The 9,756-nt window shown below is 40.4% G+C and overlaps 1 pseudogene; it reads left to right on the top strand.

The window, feature by feature from the left end:
• Positions 1-776: 776 nt before the first annotated feature.
• Positions 777-1,208, top strand: LOC102861776 (annotated as a pseudogene).
• Positions 1,209-9,756: the final 8,548 nt, after the last annotated feature.

The following is a 9,756-nucleotide window of genomic DNA, read 5'->3' as shown; positions in this document are numbered from 1 at the left end:
TGCAGTATACATTATTTATCCCCATTTTCTCAGTATTCCCTCAACCCCGATATCAGTCCCATTTTACAACAGTGGCCCTATGCTTTATGTCCTTTCATGACTGAGATATGTCACTCAGCTTAATGTCCTCCGGGGTCACCTATTTTGCATACTATTTCATAAATTCCTTGTTTTTAAATGTGGCATAGTATTCCATTGTATGAATATACCAGAACTTCTCTATCCATTCGTTTGTTGATGGGCACTTAGTTTGTTTCCAATTCTTCACTATTGTGAACAAAGCCACAATAGACATTGGTGTGCATATATCTGCTTGAGTGGCAGTTATGTTTGCTAGGGTGTATGCCCAATAGTGAAATTGCTGGGTCAAATGGTATTTCTATTTGCAACTTTTTGAGAAAGCGCCATACAGCCTTCCACAGTGGTTGCACCATTTTACACTCCCACCAACAGTGACTAAGGGTTTCTCCACAACCTCGCCAGCATTTGTTGTTTGCTGCTTTGTTGAATTTTGCTATTCTTACTGGAATGAGAAGATATCTCATAGTTGTTTTGATTTGCATCTCTTAGAGCTAGGGATTTTGAACATTTCTTCATGTGCTTGTTAGCCTTCTGAATGTCTTCTTTGGTGAAGTGTCTGTTCATATCCTGTTCTCATTTTTCAATTGGGTTACTTACCTTTATCTTGTTGTGGTAAGTAGTTATTTTTAAAAACAAAACAAAACAAACGTATCCCCCCCCTTCCTGTGGCCATCACCAAAGCAGGAGCCGCTAAAATGAAATCCAATACTTTTGTGACTTCTGACTGGAGCAAAAACCATAAAAGGCATTTCAATGCACCCTCTCACATTCGAAGGAAGATTAGGTCTTCTCTGTCCAACAAGCTGAGGCAGAAATACAGTGTGTGGTCCATGCCCATCCAAAAGGATGATGAAGTTCAGGTTGTATGAGGGAACTATAAAGGTCAGCAAATTGGCAAAGTAGTCCAGGTTTACAGGAAGAAATATGTCATCTATCTTGAGTGGGTGCAGTGAGATAAAGCTAATGGCACAACTGTCCATGTGGGCATTCACCTCAGCAAAGTGATTATCACTAAGCTAAAAATGGACAGAGACAGAAAAATCCTCAAACGTAAAGCCAAATCTTGCCAAGTTGGAAAAGAAAAGGTCAAATACAAGGAAGAAACAATTGAGAAGATGCAGGAGTAAGATATTATTATAAACAACTTCATGAAAAGCTGAAAGAAAAAATATTAGTTATTATAACAGCACATCTCTTTCAAATTTCTAGGCCATATACTTTGTCTCGTTTTTGCTAGACTCCTGATTCTGTTCAAGGTTGTCTCATTCTCTGGTGTTTGAACTTTTGTAACCTGTCTAACTAAGGACTCTCTTCTGCTTAGTCAAACTGCCAACCTTTTCTGGCCAGTTCATGGTCCAGGCACGAATAAAGCAATCCAAAAATACCCATTGTGCAGCTTCTATCTGAGGAGCGTGTATACTGTTTTATTTTAAATTCACTGGTTGATGTTGGTACTTAAACAAATTCCCAACGTGCATCTCCCATCTGAGGAGAATGTATACTGTTTTATTTTAAATCCATAGGTTGATATTTGTATTTAAACAGTGTAAAAACAAATCACCAGTCAGAACCCAAACATTTGTGAAAGAAACCGAAGAATGGACATGGCATGTATCCTAATGACTCAGTCTGTCTACTGCATCAATAGAAACCAGACCTGATGTCTAGATGATTTGTAGGATGAAAATTCACAAATTGTATGTGAGAGAACATCTGCCTTCCCTCCAGCATCAACTTCTCTTGTGGCAAAAAAAAAAAAAAAAGACATTTATCGACCTGAATTCTAGTTTTCTGTGGATTTGGAGACTCCAGTTTTAGAAAGTTGAAGAATGCCACCGGTGAACCTTATGAGTTCAAGCATCCTTATGGAGGAGAGAACAAACTCCCCTTCAACAACTGTCTACTTGAAAGAGTCTCTGTGCAGGTTCTAAATCTCCACTGAGTTCTCAAACTCAAATTCATTGCCAATGAGACAAAAGTGATTCATTGCTGACCCTCTGGTGAGTTGCCCAAGGCTATAAATTGCATGAGAGGAGATGGCTCACATTTTCCCTGTGCAGCAGCTGGGTGAATTTGAACCACCAGAGAGGTACTACTTTTGGGTTAGCAGTGTTACTTCCTATAGACAACACTAGAGAAGTTTTGTAGAAATAAGTATGAAGATAATGATAGGATTTTAAACTGAATATGATGCAGAAACTACCTGACAATTCTACTTCTATCTCCTTCGAATGAAGGAATCCTTACTTCTTAAAGAGCAGTGTTGGAGGAGGGGGTTGTCTAGAGAAGTAAAAACTGTGAAGCATGCAAATACACAGTTTTTATAATATGTTCTGCCAAGATTAGTAGCAGAGCAGTTATAAGAAGTGTTGAATCAACATTGTCCCATATGCTTGACTTGCTGTATGACTCCATGATTTTGGACATCAATAGCTCATCCTTTGTTCTGTTCTCTAGCTCCGCTGTCTCTTGGGTTTGCTGGTTAAACGGAAGACCTCTCAGAGACTCAGACCTGTCAGGGGAATGACTTATGTGATTGTAGGTATGCAGGCCCATCCATTGAAGGCAGGTATCTCAAGATGAGGAGAGCTAGCACTGAGGTCTCATGAGTTTACATAAGGTAAGTAATGTGCGGCTTTCATCCCATCCTAATCCTCTCTCCATAATACAATAAATACTTCAGCACAAAATAAAAAGACATTTTGAATGATAAACTTTAGATGCCCAGACATACGCACAAGGGAATTCTGGTGATGTAGTGTGGTGTTTTATATCATGTGCTGCCAGGTAAAAGGTCAGTCGTTCGAATCCACCAGCTTCAGCAAGAAATAGAGATGTGTACTCTTCTCCTGTAAAGATTTATAGCCTCAGAAGCCTAGGGAAGAATTGCTGTGAGCTGAAACTGATTCAACCGCAGTGGATTTATGGAGCTAGATATTATTTCAAGGAAATGTTTCACATAGTTGTGGAAGCTGGCAAGTCCAAAATCATCCGGTAGGAGACTTTTCCTTACTCATGTGGTTGTGGAAGCTAACAAATCCAAAAATCTGTAGGTCAGATGGGAAAACTGCTGCCTCCCATTCCAAAAACCAAAGTCAGTTGCAGACAGCATTCCCAGAATATATTTATAAAGATATACACAGAGATGTAGATGTAGGCATTGAGATGGAGATATGCTGCAGACCACACCCCCAGTAAAACTCCACTTTCAACTGATTGACTGCTCATATAATATTTAAAAAAAATGAAGGATGATTCCTTAATGTTGGCCAAACCACAGAGAATTATGACCTAGCGAGACTGACACACACTTTACCTATGATATGGGTGTTATCTTTTATTTCAAAGGGAATGGGTAGCTAGGCCATATCAAAACTCCTCATTGTTATTGTTGTGTACCATCAAGTCAGAAGTCCAACCCATAGCTGATCCTCCAGTGGGTTTTCAGAGGCAGTTAATCATATGTGAGGAAATAATGAAACTTTCTCTCATGGAACAGCTGGTGGATTTGAATCACATGTGACTGCAGGGAAGCTTCTTACCACTAGGGCACCAAAGCCTCCTCCCTTATATCTAAGGATATAAGAATAGTGAAATATCTTCATTTACTTTGGGCGTATTTTCAGTAGGAATAAGTCCTTGGAGAGAGATATCATCTCTGAAAAAGGAAAAAGCTAGTGAAAGAGAGGAAGATGCATTGACATAAGGACTACAACAGTGGGCCTGAGAGAGATAGAGATAGTACTGCAAGGTTCTAATCTGTTGCCCATAAGGTCACTATAAATTGTAGTCAACTTGATAGAACATAACAATAACAGCAACAACTACAACAATAAAGGTATCTGAAGCTAATTTTGTGTATTATTTCTTCTTCCTTATTATCTCAAATTTCAACCATCTCTTCAATTTAGAAAACTGAACTGCAACAAACTGTGGCTGACTCTGAGAAGAATGGGAATCCCAGAACACTTGATTGTGCTTAAGTGAAATCTATACTTGAACCAAGAGGCAGTCATCAGAACAGAGAAAGGAGACATGGCATGGTTCAGAATCAGAAAGGGTGTCCACCAGGGATGTATTCTGTCTCCATACCTTTTCAATCTATATGCAGAATAGAACATCTGGGACGCTGGACTGCATGAGGACAAATGTGGCATCAAGATTGGAGGAAGATTCATCAACAACCTGTGTTATGCAGATGACACAACCTTGCTTGCTGAAACTGAGGAGGACCTGAAGTGCTTGATGCAGAAGGTCAAGGATGGCAGCCTTCAATATAGATCAGCATCAAGGAAACAAAGATTCTCACCACTGGGCCAATTGGCAGCATCACTGTGGATGGTGATGAGATGGAGATTGTTAACAGGTTTAGTTTGCTAGATCAACACTCTTGGTACCAGCAGCCAGGAAATCAAGAGATGAATTGTACTGGAAAGTCGGCTGTCAGGGATCTCTCCAGAGTACTGAAGAGCAACAACACAAAGCTGGAGACTAAGGCGCACCTGATAGAGGTATATTGTTGTTGCTATTGTTGTGTGCTGTCGAGTCGCTTGCGACTCATAGCGACCCTATGTACAACAGCCCTAAACTCTGCTCTGTCCTGTGCCAATCACACTGTCTCTGACATGCCATCCCGATTATCCCAGTCACTGAATCAATCCGCCTCATAGAGGGCCTTCCCCTCCTGCGCCTGCCTTCCACCCTCCCAAGCATGATGTCCTTCTCCAAGGACCGGTCTCTCCTCACAACATGTCCAAAGTATGTTAGACGGAGCCTCAGAATCCTTGCCTCCAAGGAGCTGCCCGGTTTAACTCTTTCCAGGATGAATCTGTTTGTTTTCCTAGGAGTCCATGGTATTCTCAATACTCTTCTCCAGCACCACAGCTCAAAGGCATTGCATGCTATGCATCAGAGAGCTGGACAATGACCAGGAATGACAGAAGGAGAATTGATGCCTTTGAGCTGTGGTGCTGGAGAAGAATGTTGAATATACCATGGACTGCTAGGAAAACAAACAGGTTTTCCCTGGAGAGGGTGAAACCAGGCTGCTCCTTGGAGTCAAGGATTCTGAAGCTTTGTCTGACATACTATGGGTATGTTGCAAGGAGGGACCAGTCCTTCGAGAGGGACATCATGTTTGGGAGGGTGGAAGGACAGCAAAAGAGAAGAAGACCCTCGATTAGATGGATCAATTCAGTGACTGGGGTAATAGGAGTAGGTGTGTCAGAGACAAAAAGGATAGAGCAGGCTTAGGGCTCTTGTACATAGGGTCACTATGAATCTCAAGCGACTTGATGGCACATAACAATAATAACAACAGGTACTGTGATAGTTAATGTCATGTGTCAACTTGGCTAACTGATGATTATCAGAATTTTGGTAGACATTGGATTGACTACTCATCCATAATGTAATATAATATAATTACCCTCCATTAGAACCCAATCAATTGAAAAGTGAATCAGTGGAAACAGAAATATAAAATACATAGAAATAAATCGAATGAGAGAAGGCAAAAATTCAAAGTACTAAATGGTATTTCTATTTCCAACTTTTTGAGAAAGTGCCAAATCACCTTCCATATCACATTCCATTTTACTTCCATTTTACGTTCCTATGAGCCGTGAATCCTCCTGATCCATACTATAGTCTTCGCAGTTGTGTGCATCAGAGAGCTGGACAGTGACTAGGGATGATACAAAGAGAATTGATGCCTTTGAGCTGTGATGCTGGAGAATAGTGTTGAATATACCATGGACTGCTAAGAGAACAAACAGGTTTGTCCTGGAGAGGGTGAAGCCAGAATGTTCCCTGGAGTCAAGGATTCTGAAGCTTTGTCTAACATACTTTGGGCATTTTGCAAGGAGGGACAAGTCCTTGGAGAAGGACATCATGTTTGGGTGAGTAGAGGAACAGTGCAGGAGAGGAAGACCCTTAATGAGATGGTGGGAGTAAGTGTGTCGGAGACAGTGAGATTGGCACAGGATAGAGCAGGGTTTAGGGTCACTCTGAGTCGCAAGTGACTCAATGGCACATAACAGCAACAACAACTAGTAGTAAATATTAATTCCAATCTCTCTACAACCATATCAGCACTTGTTATTTGCTGCTTTGTTGAACTTTTCTATTGTTACTGGGGTAAGATGATATCTTATAGTTGTTTTTATTTGCCTCTCTCTGAGAGCTAGGGATTTTAAACATTTCTTCAAGTGTTTTTTATCTGAATGTTTTCTTTGGTGAAGTGTTTAGTCCAATCCTGTGCCTATATTGTGATGAGATTGTTTACATTTTCTTGTTGAGATTCTGGAATATTCTATACATTTTAGATATAAGTCCCTCATCAGATATGTCATTGACAAATTATTCACAAGAGCAAAGAGATGGAAGCAACCCAAATGTCCATCAACAAATGAATGGATAGAAAAAAAATATGGTACATTCACACAATGGAATACTGTGGAGCAATGAAAAACAATGCATTCTTAAAACATTACACAACATAGGAGAACCTTGAGGGCATTACACTATGTGAAATATCTATGTCACAAAAGGACAAATACTGCATAATACCACTGTCATCAAATAAGATGGACTTGGAGGAGTTGGGGAGAAAATAGGGAAAGCATGGATAGTTAATGAACACTGCATTAGAACAGATGAGGGGAAGAAGTATCCAAAAGGAATATATGATTATGCATTATATGTATGAAAACAATATGGAACAAAGAGTGCATTGCAGGGTAGGCTGGGGTAGGAAGAGAGAAAATGTGCAGCAATGAATAAAAAAAAGGGGGGAACCCCAAAGTAGTAAAAACAGCTTGGTATAGGTACAATAATAAATACATAGATTAATGGAATAGAATTGAGAATTCAGAAGTAAATTCATTCACCTATGCCTATTTGATAATCCACAAAGCCTGAAATCCATTATATGGGAAAAGATAGTCTCTTGAACACACGATACTGACAGAACTGGATACCCATTTGTATTAAAATCAAGGTCAATACTTCACAATGCCTAGTAATGGGTAAGATCCAATGGTTATTGAGTTTAGAAAATGTAATGCATGGGAATGATTGCATGAAACACAATATGAATGAAGAATAGTGTGAAACATACAATGTATGTGAAATTTGTGAGCACGCTAATATTTAAAAGAGCTAACTAGAAGTGGGGACGGAGGAAAATGTGCAACAATAAATGAATGAGAAATCCAACTTTTCTGTAAACTTTCATTAAAGTCACAATTAAACACAAAAGAACCTAAAAAATCAACAAAATACTAATTCAATGAATCTAAGACCTAAATATATGAAAAAATATAAAGACCATCAAAGACAAAATTCTCTTTCTCTCTCTCCCCCCTCATCTCTCCCCTCTCCCGTCTCTCCTCTCTTCTCTCTCTCCCCCTCCCCCTCTCTCCCCTCTCTCTTCTCTCCTCTCTCTCTCTCTCTCTATCTCTATCTCTAACACACACACACACTGTTATCTAGTCAGATCTAACTCATAACTGATCCTACAGTGGGTTCCCAAGGCTGTAAATTGCATGGGAAGGGACTGTGTGTCTTTCGCCCTTTGAGCAACAGATGAATTCAAACTGCCAGAGAGGTGCCACCTTAGGTTTGCAATGCAACTCTGTACAGACTCTGCCATCAGTCCTCTCTTCTTCTTAAGTACTGTTAAGTCAGAATCTTCCAATAGCTTACCTTCCAGTGGGTTTTCAAAGACAGTAAGTGCATAGAAGGAGATTGCCCATCTTTCTCTATGGAGAAGCTGGTGGATTTGAACCATGTGCCTTTGGGTTAGCAGCACAGCTCCTTACCACTAGGCCACCAGAGCTCCCTACCACAAGTCTTAGAGGCTATAATTCATGGGCTCAGATGACTGAGACTTTCTGAAAATAAAATCCTTATGTACATCAAAAGACTATTCCAAAGAGTAAAAGGAAAGCCTACATCTTGAAGAAAGTTTGGCAATGACATATCTAATAAAGGATTGATCTATAAAATTGATAAAGAATTTCAACTCCTTAAGAACAAAGAGTTGCTGTTATGTTCTGTTGAGTTGCCTGTGATCCATAGTGACACCATGTACAGCAGCTCTGAAGCCTGCCCTGTCCTGAACCAGTCTCACTGACTCCTACACGCCTACTACCCCCATTGCCCCAGTTACTGTATCAATCAGCGTCTTCCTCTCCCAATCTGTCCCTCCATCTTTCTGAGCATGATGTCCTTCCCTAAGAACCAGACCCTCCTGACCACATGTCCAAAATATGTGAGATGGAGCTTCAGAATCCTAGCCTCCAAGGAGAAACTTGGTTTCATCCTAAGAGAGACTTGTTTTCTTGGTGGTCCATGGTATGCTCAAGACTCTTCTCCAGCACCACAATTCAAAGACATCAATTCTTCTTCTGTCATCTCTAGACATTGTCCAGGTCTTTGATACATAACAATTAATTGCAAAGACCATAGCCTGGATCAGGTGCACTTTGGTCTCTAGACTGACATTTTTGCTTCTCAGTACTCTGGAGAGGTCTCTGACAGCAGATTTTCCCAGTGCAATTCCTCTTTTGATTTCCTGACTGCTGGTGCCAAGAGTTTTGATTGTGGAGTTGAGCAAGCTGTATTGGTTAACAACCTCAATCTCTTCTCACAAAAAGAGTAATAATAGAATTTTTTTTTCATGGAGAGAAATTTCCCAAGCTCCAAAAGGAGAATATAATGAGTTAGACTGGTGTTCTTGCAGTGCCTAGGCCACAGAATGTTGGTTATCAGGCTGTGCTAGAAAAGGAAAAGAGACTAAAAACAATATTTTAGAAACTTTCATAGCAGTTTCACAGAGTACTCATGCCTTTTGAATGTGATAAGAAAAATATGAGCACAAAAATTTCCAAATGGACAGAGGGCATGAACCAAATTTTAGCTGAAAAGAAGACATTAGTGTGGCAAACACATGAAGAAATGCTAGCAAGCATATAATGCATGTTGTTGTTGTTGTTGTGTACCATCGAGTTGGAACTGACCCTGAGCTGACCCTTCAGTGGGTTTTCAGAGACTGTTAATCACACGGGAGGAAATTGCCCATCCTTCTCCCACAGAGCAGCTGGTGGATTCAAACTATGTGCCTTCAGGATTGCAGCACAGCTTCTGATCACTAGGCCACCAGAACACTAATGTATATTATAAAAACATATATTAGTTTATATATAAGTATCTGTTCCAGCCGTTCCAGTCTTGCTCACTTTGGACATATTTCCTGGAGGAACTGGAAAGAGGTATCATGCTGGGAAAGGGAGAGAGTTAGCTAAGAGAGGAAGACCATCAATGTTATGGTGACAACCACAATGACCTTGAGGGTGACAGAGACTGTCATGTACAGGACAGGGCAAAATTCAGATCTGATGTTCATAGGGTCACTAGGAATCATGTTCAGCTTGATGGCACCTACCAACATAGGGATACATTCACATACACACACACACACACACACACACACGCTTCACTGCATTTGTTCCCCTAGAAAACCCAGTCTAAGACGGGCACTGTTCCCCCCCTTACTGGAGTGCAAAAAGTACCTAAAGGCAAAAGGCAGGTCAATTGCAGGGTCATTTTATGTGTTTTCTTTCTCTCAAGGTCCACCATCCTACACTGCATATTTTCCAATGTATGAGAATG

The sequence above is a fragment of the Elephantulus edwardii genome, unplaced genomic scaffold (genome assembly GCF_000299155.1).
Source record: "Elephantulus edwardii isolate Elephantulus edwardi_28Jun2011 unplaced genomic scaffold, EleEdw1.0 scaffold00131, whole genome shotgun sequence".
In the NCBI taxonomy this organism is placed as follows: domain Eukaryota; kingdom Metazoa; phylum Chordata; class Mammalia; order Macroscelidea; family Macroscelididae; genus Elephantulus; species Elephantulus edwardii.
This window is presented reverse-complemented; position numbering and strand designations above follow the sequence as displayed.